Source organism: Macaca mulatta, chromosome 1, assembly GCF_049350105.2.
Source record: "Macaca mulatta isolate MMU2019108-1 chromosome 1, T2T-MMU8v2.0, whole genome shotgun sequence".
Lineage (NCBI taxonomy): Eukaryota > Metazoa > Chordata > Mammalia > Primates > Cercopithecidae > Macaca > Macaca mulatta.
In genome coordinates, this window is record NC_133406.1 from 68,492,012 (window position 1) to 68,508,086 (window position 16,075).

General features: G+C 41.7%; 1 protein-coding gene across 2 annotated transcripts in view; it reads right to left on the bottom strand.

The window, feature by feature from the left end:
* KCNH1 (potassium voltage-gated channel subfamily H member 1) overlaps positions 1–16,075 on the bottom strand; it is a 453,746-nt gene that overhangs the window by 73,580 nt on the left and 364,091 nt on the right.

Here is a 16,075-nt window from a genome sequence, read left to right on the forward strand (position 1 = left end):
AGAAGACATATGCAGAAGAGAGTACACTGCATGTTCTGTAACTGTTGTAGCCCAGGGGGGCGAAGGTATCAGGCAAAATAATGAAGATACAATCTGAACTGCAACCGGAAATACAAGTTTATAGAAGATCCCTGGGTCTGGATTTTACTCCAAGGCTGTAAGGAATCATCGAAGATTTTAGAACAAGAAAAGGACAGAGGTCTGAGCTTGAAAGTCAACAAAAGATCGTTCTTAACCAGCTATAATGAAGGAGAGTCCATAACTCCTTGGGTATCACTTACCACCAGCTCATAACTCCTGGCAGCCAGAAGCTCTAATGTCTAACACAAATCTCTTTCCTGAGATCCTGATGTCCTCTGTGCTTTGTGAATCTCTCCGTCAAGCAGAGTTCCACTGGGTTCTAGGGAGGTGCGCTTCATGAGAAGGCAAAGGAAACTGATATTTTACTCTGAGAGTCAAAGAAACTGTCAATTAACCAAATACTTGGACCTTCTTCCAAGAACTATTGAGGAGAAGAAACACAGTTTACATCAGAATCTTCTCTGCAAAAGAAGAAGATTCCTGTGCTGGCTTCAAGGTACTCAAGGAAGAGGTGGAAAATGAGAAAAAGAGAACAGAGGATGAGGAGGGAAAAGAATAGGAGAAGAGGGAGAAAGAGGAGAAAAAGAGGAAAGAGGAGGAGGAGGAAAGGGGTGTGTAGTTGGTTAAATTGTGTCTCCTCACCAAACCCCTCCAAGGATCCTTATGTACCAGGGTCCCAAACCCTGGTACCTATTAATGTGACCTCATTTGGAAGTAAGATCTTTGAAAATGTAATTAATTGAAGGAGCTCAAGATGAAATCATCTTGCATTTAGAGTGGGCCCTGAGTCCAGTGACTGTGTTCTTAAAAGAGAAAGGTGTGGGAGATTTGAACCCGAGAGACACAGGGGTGAAGGCCATATGAACACAGAGGCAGAGATTGGAATGATGTGGTCACAAGCGAAGGATCACCAGGAGCCACCAGAAGCTGAAAGAGGCAAGGAAGGGTTCCCCGCTACAGCCTTCAAAGGAAGTGTGGCCCTACCAACACCTTGATTTCTGATCTCTGGCCTCTGGAAGTGTGACAGAATAAATTTATGTTGTTTTACGCCACCAAATTTATGATAATCTGCTATAACAGTCATAGGAAACCAATAATTTGGGGATTCCCCAAGTGTGTGTGGGACATGGGAGGGAGATATCACAGTTTGTACCACTCTCAAGTAGCCACCAACATGATGGTTTTCTTTTCCTCAGGAAGTTCAAGAATGATGAGGAAAATCTGAGACTTCTGAACAATACAGGACACACACAAATAATGGAAAAGACACTAAATAAAGTGGAAACTAAGTAAACAATTGAAACGTGGAGTCAGAAGCCACTGACAGCCTAAGAAAGCCAAGTAGCCCAGCTTCCCCATGGGGTTGTCCTCGGCTTTGGTGAGGGGAGGAAGCAGGGTCTGTCCTGGATACTTGTTCCTGGGCTCAGGGCCCAGGTGTTCGGATGCACGGCTTCCCACTCTTTCAGTGGAGGTGCACCTATTGTCTCCTCGGCCAAAGACTCAGGATCATGAATAACGCATGGTAAACTCACTGGGGGGTCGTAGGCATAGATTATTTGTAAACACCATAAAAGGTCCCTGATCCAAAAGGCTCTGCACTCAAAGTGTATTACATGTACTTTCTATTCTCCCCAGGCCCTATTCCACCCCTACATCAGCCATTATAATTCTTAAAGATTTTGTGCTCAAGCCAGGGGCCCAAGTGGGGGCATTTACCCTCCATATAGTGCAAAAATACACAAATAACAATTGACCACCACATGACATAACACTTTGTAGGGTTTTCAAGCTTACAAATATCAGACTAATCTTTATCTTTGACCCAAAGGGAAAAAAATACTTCCCAAGCCAAGTAGACCTGACCTGAAAACATCACCATCTTGTCAAGAAACAGAACTTTTGGGATGATTGGATCCAAGGAATGGTTGTGTGGATTAACCAACCTTCTTCTCCCTGGCTGCCACTCTTAAGACTAATCACTGATAGGAGGAAATGCTGCTAACACATTGGTATAGTTTGGATATTTTTTTCCCTGCCCAAATTTCATGTTGAAATGTAATTCCCAGTGTTGGAGGTGGAGGCTGGTAGGAGGTGTGTGGGTCATGGGGGCGGATCCCTCATGGATTGGTGCTGTTCTTATGATAGTGAGTTCTTGTGAGATCTGCTTGATTAAAAGTGTGTGGTACCTCCCCCAACTCTCTCTATTGCTCCTGCTTTTACCATGTGATGTGCCTGCTCCACACTTCACCTTCCGCCACAAGCAAAAGCTTCCTGAGGCGTCCCCAGAAGCCGAGCAGATGCCGGCACCATGCTTGTGCGGCCTGAAGAATCATGAACCAATTAAAACTCTTTTCTTTATAAATTATCCAGTCTCAGGTATTTCTTTATAGCAACATAAGAAAGGCCTGATACACAAGAAGACACAGGCACACACACAGACACACACAAAGACACACACACAGAGCAGCAGCAGCATTGCTGGCACACAACAGTCCATGAGGAAAGCAAGCAAACTTCCAGCCATTGGTGTTAGATGAGCGTGCATGCATGATACAAGTGCAAACAGGGCCTGCTTCTGCAGAAGGAGACATTAGTAATCGAAGCTCATGCAGTGACAAAGGGGCAGCTGCTTATGCTTTAGTCCCCTCTGTGCCCCCTGTGCATGCAAAGCAGTCACCAGCAGTGGCAGAGAGGGAAGTAGGAAGCACAGAAAGGTCGGGGTGGGGGTGGGCTGCCCCTGCTTGTGGGCACAGAATGCAGCTTTGCTAACAGATTAGGTGGGGCTGGTGGAAATGGAAGAGGTGCTTAAAATGATTACTTATAGAGAGAATCCAAGGAGTTTTGTTGCTCATAACCACAGATAATTAGGAGCTGCCTCCAGCACTGGTCCAACAAGCTTAGAGCTGAAAGGACCCCTGTTCAGGTTCTAACCTGAGAGAAATGTCAGAGAAGAATTAGGAAGTGCTTTAACACAAAGCCCAGGATGAAAAACCTGGCAGCTCTCCAACTGCCTCAACATGCAGCATAATAGCTAAACAAAGCCACTCTGTGGCTACGTTCATCCAGCCATGAGGCAGAAGGACTGGGAAAACTGGATTTGGCATGCAAGCCCTTCCCTGGGTTTTCTTCTAGCCCAGCTCACAGTTTGGAGTTTGCAAAGGCATCCGCCTCCCTGGGCAAGAAGTTTGGCTGTGCAGAGCAGATACCAGGTTCCTCTCTTCCATAAATATTTCTGCAAAATCCATTCATCTTCCTGAAATCTCCAATTATGAGTACGCTTTGCCTTTATTTCTCAGTGCCCCTTTCTTTCCCTTAGCCCAATTCTTTCCCCAGATCCCCACTTTCCTAGGGCAAAAGAAAGTGGCTTCCACTCACAGCAAATTTTCTGAGTCCTCCCCACAGTGAAGTGAAAACCAAAGAGAGAACATTATGAGAGAAAGCAGCCCTATTCATACATCCTTAACTTTACATAATAATTTCATAATTGTTTTTTCTGAAACCAAGTTAAATCACATTTCTGCTGCAAAAATGCTTGAAATCGTGACTTTAGGGAAGGAGAGGTTGCCAGTGTACTGCATGGCACGCTGCTAGCTACAGAGCCCCTCATGGTGTACTTTTCTTTGTCAAGATTTCCAATATTTTAAACTCCATTTCCTAACTCTACAGGTGTTCTCTTTTTTTTCATATATGATCCTTCCACCTACGGCCATCTGCCATAGGATTTGTCCCATAGCCTGAAGAAACCCTCCCCCTGCTTACAGTCTTTGGAACCCAGCTTCATATCTTGGTTCATCCAGATGGTTACAGAGATCTTCTGATAGAGTTAGGATGCAGTTTCACTTCATCAATAGGGGGTGTCCAGTATATAATGTGCTCCAGCCTGAGGAATGCAGGGTTTTAGATGCTATAACACAAACAAATGTCCTCCTTTAAAAAATCATACTCTGTCAACCAGAAGTTATTTTCATGACTGCTTTAAGCATTTGCAAGAAGTGTGCTACGAAATACAGCAGAATACAGAAGCTGTCTGCAAATAGATCTCCAAGTGATAAGGCACCATCTTCAGTATGCTGCCTGTTACAAGAGGTTTTTAAAAAATTAAATCTATCATGGAAAATACACTGGCCTTTGCTACTATAGGCAGCTCAGGGACAGTCAGATAGTTGTAAAAGTCTGGGAAGAGAAAAGTTTGAGGAGCTACTGGGACCTTATAACATTGCCAGGTACAGTGGGAATTAGGATGGAAGGGATAGTGAATTTACTGGTGGCCCCCTGGGAATATTACTTCCCAGTCCATACTGATCCACTTGTCCTTGGGGTCCCTAGACACTTCTAGAAAAGGCTAATCCTGAAGGTTGGCCTACCCTGAAAGTCTGAGACAGTTCCATTCTGGTGTCTTTAAGCAGCCTTCTCTTAGGTAAAACAAGGTCAGGAAGGAGCTAGAAACAAATTTGGGGGGTGGGGAAGCTAGATAGTGATTTCTCTCAGGAGGCTGTCTTCCTAGGTTCTTACTGATTAGCAATTCAGATTCGCTGTTCTCACATCAGCCCATCCTGGAAAAGGCACCTTCCTGATAGAGTATGAGCCATCTAATCAATCATCTTGCTTTTGTGCTGCACCTCTTCCAAATAGTGACTCCATTTCTCTGATCCTAGGAGTGCAGTCCTGGCCAATGGGCCCTTTGTACCCCAGGGGGAGGCTGTCATCCCAGTGATGAATCTGGAGGCTTCAGCATGCCCTGTCTATCTCATGTGTAATTCCATTAAAGCAGCAGGCCACTGGCTACCACTTATGGGTATCTGGGCCCTATGGAGCCACCATGGGACTTGATGAATGATGGCATTTGAATCAACCATCTCTGTGCCCTGTCCATAATAAGGGACATAGGAGTACACAGAAGGGACTGGGTTTCTCTTCTAGTCAGGTAAATTCCTACCCCTCTATCAAGATCCAGCTCAAGAGTTACTCCCTCAAAGAGTTTCCTATTCCCATGGCCAGAAAAGGCCTTAGATTCACGGTTATCATATTCCCACTCTTACTTTAAGGCTTCATCCCAGCCCAGCTTTGGCCATATTCTAAGCTACTCCCTGACTCTTCAGGTTCTGCCCAGGTACAAATCTCCAGTCAAGCTGGCTACTCAACTGAGAGCTGAAGGTCATTCCTCTGACCTCTCATGATGAACAGAAGCAAACTGCAGCTCTGAATATTCCTGTCATAGACTATCACCAGACTTTTATGCTACCTCAGTGGTACCATAGCAGAGCCACATGCCAAATAGCCATCTGTCAGGAAGATCATTCAGTCTCATTCTGCTCCATTGTTTAATTATGCAAACTCATTTGCATCTCCTTCCTCCATCTCTGAACAAACAGCAATCATGCAAATACCATCAGCTATCAAGCCCGGTGGTGGCTCCATAGATCCCGGATACCCTTAGGCAGTGGCCAGGGGCCTGCTGCTCTAACAGAATTACTAAAGAGCTACACAGGGCATGCTGCAGCCTCCAAAACCAACACTGGGCTGACAGCTTCCTCCAGGGGTTACTGAGGACCCATCACCTAGAGAAGCTCTACTAGGATAGAGAAATGAGGTCACTGTTTGGAAGAGGTGCAGCACAAAAGCAAGAGCATGGTCTTGAGACTCAAGCAGACCACACTCCCCACAGCTTCTTGCCTATGCTCCTCACCTGAGAGGGGCCCTACCTGCTCTAGTCACAAGTCCACAGACGGCGCCTTTTTGAGAGTTTAGAGACATTGTTTGGTGACCTGGAAGTGGAGGTCAAAGCAGGCATTTTAGTTTCAGCCCAGAGATTGGAGTGCTTGCTCTGGACAGGACAAAGGCCCCCAAAGGCAGAATTGAGTGGCAAGTGTGGAGAGTGCGCCAGCAGTAGGTGCTGGAATTAGACTCTCTCCCATCTCAGGACAGAAACAGGAGAGTAGCTGAAGCCAAGGTTTCTCCCAGGCACCAAGACTTGCAGCCAGAGACAGCTTTGTGACCTGGAACCAGTCTATGTATGCCATTACCAGATGCCCCAGCCTGCTCCCTTGGTCAGTTGGGGGACAGTGGCCTACCAGCTGAGGAGGAAGAGGGAGGTGGAACCCACTCCCCTGGAGATCTAACCTCAAGCACAGTCTACCCTTAAAGAAGTGAGAAGCACAGCCCATCAAAGTCCCCACTGAGTCAAAGAAAATGTGAGTGTGGTGTCCGCTGCTAAAGGGAGCACCACCAAAGCCTGGAAATGGACCTGGAGAGGGGATAATATATCATCCTCCACCAACCTCCTCAGTCCACTGTTGTGGACTCAGCAGTGGCTCTTTCTGTTGGGGCTCAGGGAGCATAGGCTGAGAGAAACCACTTCTCAGGCTTCTCTAGTGAATCCATCCCCAGTGAAGACAAATGCACACTGGGAGGTGGTGCTTTTCATGCTTCTCCCTTGCCTCTGTCCCTGCCCCTAACTGCCGGCTCTTACTCTTAAGCCACTTACTAGACTGCAGCCTGAATTTCATCACCAAACAAAAATTACATTGCTACAATAAGCAATGCGTGAGAAGCCATAGCACGAAAATGTGTGCAACCATGGAACTCATACAGAGCCTTGGTGCCCTGAAAGCTCCCAGAAATGAAGCAGTTGCTTAACACAATATATACCACTGTCATACCCCAAGGGGAAAAAAGAATTTAAAAATCAAGAAGCTTTATCCAAACCTATCCAAATGATAGACACACACACACACACACACACACACACTATATATATATATATATAAAGGAGGAGTGCTGGCTCTCTCAGATGAGAGGGAACCAGTGCAAGAAGCACTGCAATAAAAAATCCAGAGTGTTCTGTCACCTCCAAGAGACCCCACTAGCTCCCAAGCAATGGATCTGAGCCAGAATGAAATGTCTGAAATGACAAACATAGAATTCAGGACATGGATGGCAAAGACCAATACCCAACAACATCATGAGCAAGTTGAATTCCAATACAAAGAAGCCAGAAAAACAATCCAAGATTTGAAGGACAATATGGCTATATTAAGAAAAAATGAAACAGGGCTCTGGAATTGAAAAATTCACTGCAGGAATTTCAAAATATAGTAGGAAGCTTTAACAACAGACTAGACCAAGCATAATAAAGTGTTTCAGAACTCTAAGATAGGTCCTTTGAATCAACCCAAATTCGTTTGTTTGAATCAACAAAAATAAAGAAAAAAGATTTTAAAAAATGAACTAAGCCTTCAAGAAATATGGGATTATGTAATGTGACCAAATATATGACTTTTTAGCATTCTCAAGAGAGAAGAGACAGTAAGCAACCTGGAAAATATATTTGAGGACATAATTCAGGAAAATTTCCCCAATCTTGCTAGAGAGGTCAACAGGCAGATACAAGAAATCTAGGGAATTCCTGTGAAATACTATACAACAGGGGTTCCCAACTCCTTGGGCCATGACTGGTACCAGTCCCTGGCCTGTTGAAAACTGGGCCATACAGCAGGAGATGAGCAGGAGGTGAACAAGCACTGCCACCGGAGCTCCGCCTCCTGTCAGATCAGCAGTGGCATTAGATTCTCATAGGAGCGTGAACTCCATTGTGAGCTGTGCATGTGAGGAATCTAGGTTGCACACTCCTTATGAGATGGAACAGTTTCATCCTGAAACCATCCCTGCCACCCCAGTTCATGGAAAAACTGTCTTCCACAAAACTGGTCCCTGGTGCCAAAAAGGTTGAGAACTGCTGCTATACAAGACAACCATTTCCAAGGCACATAGTGATCAGACTATCCAAGGTCAATGTGAAAGAAAAAAATCTTAAAGGCAGCTAGATAAAAAGGGTCATATTACCTATAAAGGGTAATACTATAATATTACCCTTTCATAGTATTAGTGTGAAAACCATCAGACTAAGAACAGACTTCTCAGCAGAAACCCTGCCAGCCAGAAGAGATTGGGGACCATTTTTGGCATTCTTGAAGAAAAGACATGCTAGCCAAGAATTTCATTTCCTGCCAAAGAAAGCTTCATAAACAAAGGAGAAATAAAGTCTTTCCCAGAGAAGCAATTGCTAAGGGGATTCATCACTACCAGACCAGTCCTACAAAAAATACTTAAGGGAGTTCTAAACATGGAAACAAATGTGTATTTGGCTGTTTTCATGCTTCTAATAAAGACATAACCGAGACTGGGCGATTTACAAAAGAAAGAGGTTTAATGCACTTATAGTTCCACATGGGGAGGCCTCACAATCATGGCAAAAGGCAAAGAGAAGCAAGTCATATCTTACATGGATGGTAGCAGGCAAAGAGAGAGGGCTTGTGCAGGGAGATTCCTCTTTATAAACCCATCAGATCTCATGAGACTTATTCACTATCATGAGAACAGCAAGGGAAAGACCTGCCCCTACGATTCAATTACCTCCCTCCAGATCCTTCCCACAACACAAGGGAATTCAAGATGAGATCTGGGTGGGGACACAGCCAAACCATATCAGAATGATACTTGCTACCACAAAAGTACGTGTAAGCACATAGCCCATAGACCCTATAAAGCAATGACAGAATTGAGACTAGCCAACAACACTACAACAGGAACAAAATCTCACAAAGCAACATTAACCTTGAGCGTCAATAGTCTAAATGCTCCACTTAAAATAAATAGAGTGGCAAATTGGATAAAAAAAACAAGACTCATCCTTTTACTATCTTCAAGAGACCCATCTCACATGTAATGACGCCCACAGACTCAATGTAAAGAGATGGCAAAAGATCTACTGCACAAATGGAAAACAAGACAGCAGGGAGTTGCTAGTCTTATATCACATAAAATAGGCTTCAAACCAACAAAAGTAGAAAAGGACAAAGAACAGTATTACATAATTATAAAGGTATTCAACTCAACAAGAACACTTAACTATCCCAAATATATATATAATTAACATTGGAGCATTCAGATTTATAATACTATTATTTCTAGACCCAAGAAATGACTTTGACAGCCATGAAGTAATAGTGGGGGACTTCAATATCCCACTGACAGCAATAGACAGATAATCAATGCAGAAAAATAAATTCTGGACTTAAATTTGGTACTCGACCAATCAGACTTAATAGACATCTACAGAAGACTCTACCCAACAACCACAATAGTATACATTCTTCTCATCTGCACATGGAACATACTGTAAGACTGACCATGTGCTTGGTCATACAGCAAGTCTCAATAAATTCAAAAAAATCAAAATCATAATCAAAAATCAAAATGGAATAAAAATAGAAATCAATTCCAAAGGAACTCTTAAAACTACCCAAATACATGGAAACTAAACAACTTGCTCCTGAATGACTTTTAGGTAAACAACAAAATTAAGGCAGAAATTTTAAAAAATTCTTTGGAACAAATGAAGATAGAGACACGACATACTAAAACCTCTGGGATGCATCAAAAGCAGTGTTAAGAGGAAAGTTTATAGTTCTAAATGCCTGTATCAAGAAGATAGAAAGATCTGAAATTAACAACCGAAGATCAGAGCTAAAGGAACTAGGAAAAAACAAACTAAATCCAAAGCTAGCAGAAGAAAAGACACAGCAAAAATCAGGGCAGAACTAAATGAAACAGACCAAAAATACTGATTCTTCCAGTTCATAAGCATGAAATGCTTTTCTGTTTGTGTTGTCTATGATTTATTTAAGTAGTATTTAATAGTTCTTCTCGTAGAGGTCTTTTACCTGCTTGGTTAGATGTATTCCTAGGTATTTTATTTTTGTGTGTGTGGCTACTGTAAATGAAATTGCATTTCTCTATGGTACTCTCTATGATCAAGTACCATAGAGAGGATCAACAAAACAAAAGGTTCGTTCTTCGAAAAGGATAAACAAGATCGATAGACCACTAGCTAGATTAACAAAGGAGAGAGAAGCTCCAAATAAGCACAACCAGAAGTGACAAAGGAAATATCACAACCAATCCCACAGAAATATAAAAGATCCTCAGAGACTATTATGAACATCTCTACATACACAAACTAGAAAATCTAGAAGAAATTGATAAATTTCTGGAAACACATAACCTCCAAGGATTGAATCAGGAAGAAAAAGAAATCCTGAACAAACCAATAGTGAGTAATGGAATTGAATCAGTAATAAAAAACCTGCCAACCAACAAAAGCCCTGGACCAGATGGATTCACAGCCAAATTCTACCAGATGTACAAAGAAAAGCTGGTACCAGTCCTACTGAAACTATTTTTAAAAATTTGAGGAGGAGGGACTCCTCCTTAACTCATTCTACTAAATCGGCATCATTATGAGACCAAAATCTGGCAAAGACACAACAAAAAAAGAAAACTACAGATCAATACCCTGATGAACATAGATGCAAAAATCCTCAGCAAAATACTAGGAAACTAAATCCAGCAGCACATCAAAAAGTTAATTCACTGTGATCGAGTGGGCTTTATTCCTGGGATGCAAGGATGGTTCAACATGTGCAAATCAAAAAATGTAATTCACCATATAAACAGAATGAAAAACAAAAACCATGTAATCATCTCAATAGATGCAGAAAATGTAGTCAATACAATCCAAAACCTCTTTATAATGAAAACCCTCAACAAACCGGGAATTGAAGGAACACACCTCAAAATAATAAAAGCCATCTATGACAGACACACAGCCAACATCCTACTGAATGGACAAGAGGTGGAAACATTCCCCCTAAGAACTAGAACAAAACAAAGATGTTCACTCTCATCACTCCTATTCAACATAGTAATGGAAGTTCTAATCAAAGTAATCAGACAAGAGAAAGAAACAAAGGGTATCCAAATAGGAAAGAAGAAGAAAAACTATCTCTTTGCTGATGACATTATTCTATATCTAAAAAACCCTAAAGACCAAAAGTCTCCTAGATTTGATGACTTCAGGAAAGTCTCAGGATACAAAATCAACATACAAAACTCAATAGCATTTCTATATACCAATAATGTGCAAACTGAGAGCCAAATCAAGAATGCAATTTCATTTACAGTAGCCACACACACAAAAATAAAATACCTAGGAATACATCTAACCAAGCAGGTAAAAGACCTCTATGAGAAGAACTACTTAAACAAATCATAGACAACATAAACAGAAAAGCATTCCGTGCTTATGAACTGGAAGAATCAGTATCATTAAAATGTGCATCCTTCCCAAGGCAATATACAGATTCAACACTATTCCTATCAAGTTACCAATGTCATTTTTTTTTTCACAGAATTAGAAAAAACTGCTCTAAAATTCATATGGAACCAAAAAAACAGCCCAAATAGCCAAAGCAATCCTGCACAAAAAGAATAAATCTGGAGGCAATCACATTATCCAACTTCAAAGTACACTATGAGGTTACAGTAACCAAAACAGCATGGTACTGATACAAAAACAAATACACCAATGGAACAGAATAGAAACTTTGAAATGAAGCCACACACCTAAAACTAACTGGTCTTTGACAAAGTCAACAAAAACAAACAATAGGGAAAGAATACCCTATTTAATAAATGATATGAGAAAATTGGCTAACTATATGCAGAAGAATGAAACTGGACCCCTACCTCTCACCATATACAAAAAATAACTCAAGATGAATTAAACATTTAAATGTAAGACCTTAAACTATAAAAATCCTAGAAGAAAATCTAGAAAATACCCTCTTAGATATTGACCTAGGCAAATAATTTATGCTAAGCCCTCAAAAGCAAATGCAACAAAATTAAAAATTGACAATTGGGGTCTAATTAAATGAAAGAGTTTCTGTACAGCAAAAGAACCTACGAACAGTGTAGACAGACAACCTACTGGATGGGAGAAAATATTTGCAAACTATGCATCTGATAAAGAACTAATATCCAGAATCTATGAGGAACTTAAATCAACAAGCAAAAACCAAATAACTTCATTAAAAAGTGGGCAAAGGACATGAACAGATGCTTCTCAAAGGAAGACATCCAAGTGGCCAAGAAACATGAAAAAATGTTCAACATCACTAATCATCAAAGAAATGCAAACCAAAACCACAAAGAATACCATCTCACACCAGTCAGTATGGTTATTGTTAAAAAAAAGTCACAAAATAACAGATGGTGAGGTTGGGGAGAAAAGGGAACGCTTACACATTGTTGGTGGGAATGCCAATTAGTTTAGCCCCTGAGGAAAACAGCTTGAAAAGTCTCAAAGAACTACAAATAGAATTACCATTCCACCCAGAAATCCCTTTACTAGTTATAAATCCAAAAGAAAATAAATTATTCTACCAAAAAAGACACCTGCACTCATATGTTTATCACAGCACCATTCACAATAGCAAATACATAGAATCAACCCAGGTGCCCATCAACAGTAGATTGGATAAAGAAACTATGGTACATATACACCTGGAATACTACAGAGCCATTAAAAAGAACAAAATCATGGCCTTTGCAGCAACATAAATGCAGCTGAAGTCCATTATCCTAAGTGAATTAATGCACAAACAGAAAACTATATACCACATGTTCTCACTAATAAGTAGTAGCTCAACATTGAGTACACATGGACACGAAGATGGGAACAATAAATACTTGGGATTCCAAAACTGGGGGTGGGGGTATGGAAGGGTCCAAAACTGGGCAGGGGGTAATGGTGGTGGGTGAAAGGGTTAAAAAACTATCTACCACTGGGTAGTATGTTCACTACTTGGATAGTGGGATCACCAGAAACCAAAACCTCAGCATCATGTAACATACCCATGTAACAAACCTGCACACATACCCCCAGATTCTAAAATTTAATAAAACAAACAACGGCAAAAAGAGTATGGGCTTGATGACTGCCAGGCTTGAGCTGCAATTCTAACTCCAATTAGCTTAATGGATCAGGGGCAAATTATTTAACCTATCTTGGCCTCAGTACCTAAGTGGGATACATGTAAAGGCGTTAGCACACACTTGGCAGATGAGACAATAAATTGGGATGGTTATTATATTTTATGCTGGCACCAGTGATATCTGCAGAGGCTGAGAGACCTCCACAATCAGGGCCCGGGGGAGAGAAAAAACGGGGAATGGGCTATGAAATATATAGGAAAAGCTTCAGAAGGACAAAGAAGGAAAGATGACTCTTTTAGCCAAGGCTTTAAGATATACAGCAACAGGCCAGCTGTGATGGCTCATGCCTGTAATCCCAGGACTTTGGGAGGTCAAAGTGGGTGGATCACTTGAGGTCAGGAGTTCAAGACCAGCTTGGCCGAGATAGTGAAACCCTGTCTCCACTAAAAATACAAAAAATTAGCCAGGCATGGTGGTGGGCGCCTGTAATCCCAGCTACTCGGGAGGCTGAGGCAGGAGAATTGCTTGAACCCAGGAGATGGAGGTTGCAGTGAGCCAAGATCGCGCCACTGCACTCCAGCCTGGGCGACAGAGGGAGACTCTGTCTCAGAAAAGAAGAAGAACAGAAGAATATATAGCAGTAATAAGATGGAGGGACATGCCCAATACTGGTTGGCAGATTTGTATATTTTTGTTGGTTGGTTGGTTGGTTGGTTGGTTGGTTGGTTGACGGATTGACTCATTGAATTATTGAACATTTGCTTTGTACCAAGCTCTAAAAGAGCTGATCAAGACAGAGAAGTGTGGCCAGGTAGGGTGGCTCATGCCTGTAATCCCAGCACTTTGGGAGGAACACCTGAGGTCAGGAGTTTGAGACCAGCCTGGCCAACATGGAGAAACCCCGTCTCTACTAAAAATACAAAATTAGCTGGGCACAGTGGCGCATGCCTGTAATTCCAGCTACTCAGAAGACTGAGTTGGGAGAATCACTTGAAACCGGGAGGCAGAGGTTGCAGTGAGCCAAGATCACGCCATTGCACTCCAGCCTGGGCAACAAGAGCAAGATTCCATCTCGGGAAAAAAAGTTAACTGGAAATACAACGAGAACTACAAAGAGGTGATTGTTGCTAATTGAATTAAAAGACAAGGGGCTTCATCTAGACTAGAGAGATTAAAGAGAAGCTATATGGAGCAGGGTCCCATTATAAATTCAAAATTTCAATCTAGAAATCTAAGTTAAGCACAGGCAGGGTAAGGACCATTAAGTGACATTAGTAAGAAGTAAACTGCCAACAACAAGGTTTGCAGCGAGATAAACCAAAACAGCGTGGACCTCTGACATATATTATACCAGATATGGTCTGCATGGACATTTGGTCTGGGATAGATTCTATATGTGAGCTCATATGCAGGTATTCAAATCCCCCTTGGAAATGGAGGAGAACTAACATTTCTTTTTATTCATCTAACATCTTATAAGGTAATTATTGTTATCAGAGGAGAGGCAGCCTGGGTTCAAATCCTGACTCTGCTTACCAAAAGCAAAGGCTACAATAAAAACCTCCATAACTTACTGTCAAAATTTATAAGGACATGCTCAGAACCACAGGGCACATTTTTAAGAGTAGAAGGAACACTTAAATAGGAAAAAGGAAGCCCAAACAACATGGCAGATGAGTTAGAAATGTGAAATTTGACTGGGCCAAAGAAAGAATGAGAAAGTAACTTGCAAGGAGGAACTTTGAAGCTAGTTAGAAAACATCCTTTGACAGCCTTCTAACATTAGCACAAGCGAAACGCACTTTGAAAATATGACTGGCTATTCACTAGAAAATGAGTGGGCCACTGGGCATTTGTAAGGGGTGGGAGGGGAGCTGAGTTGAGGAAGATGTTTAGAAATTGGGGAGACCCTGCCAGTAATCTCTGTTTGGGACTTTACTGAGGACCAGGTGACAGAGATTCCCACTGCCGGAGTATATTTTGGCTTCTTGATGTTTCAGAGGCAAGGCCTGTTTGCTCCACAGGTCAGTGATCATTTGAGCTGGAAGAGATACTAAAGAACATCTAGACCATGCTTCCTAAATGTGCTCTGTAAAACACTAGCTCTGGTGGATTTTAACAGGTATTTCATAATAGATAATACTTACAGATATAATTCAAAATTTTAGAGAACACATGAATGAGAAATCTTGGGTTACACATCTAAGACAGCAAGAAGCCAACTTGCTCACTTGAGGATGAACTTCTGATCTAGGATCCATGAGCACTACCCTTATTATGCTTCAATTACATACACCTAAGAAATTATTATTAAGGACGCTACTCTCCTCCAAAAGACTGCACTAACCTTATATTCTTCTAAACTAAGCCAGATCTTTTCTAATTTGTGGTAAACACTGTATGTAACAGTACATCAAGTAACTTGATGAGTATTAAAAGATAAATTACAACTTTCCTCCTCCTTCCTCTCTTCCATGCCTGACTCTACTATTCCCTCCATTCATTCTGTTATAGGAGGAATCAGATCCATTTTGAATCCAACAGAGCCATTCTTCACCAAACCTCACTGATGAACCACCTGGATCTCTGGGGCTACTTGAGGGGGTCAGCCTCAAATTTTAGAATTTTCTGTTCAGGAGATTTCTAGATGTTAAAATTCAGCCTATTACTTCTTTTTAAAAACTTTTAGCACCTAATGGGACCTAAGTCCCAGAAAAGCTAAGTAATACATTTGATGATTTTATTGTCATCATCCTTATCATTATCAGTATCCTCTTTATCATAATGATAGCCATACAAACACTGAGAATTTGCTATGTCAAAGAATGGTGCTGAGGCCTCTATTTCATACCTGAATAAAGTAGGGCCTAGAGAGGTTAGGTAACTGGCCTGAGGTCACTAAATAGGGCCAGGATTTGAATTCAAATACTCTCACTGCAGGATCCACATTTTAAACCACCAATCTAGTACCTCCACATGATTATCCTACCAGCCAAACCATTATGGCTCCTATTTTTCTTTGCTCTGCTGCCCCCATTGCTATGAATAATGGAAGGGAAGTAACACAGCTGTATACTACCACATGTGAGGCAATGTGCCTGGCACTTTCTCACTCTTTCCCATCACTACCATTTGGGGTAGGCAGTGTAGATCCACG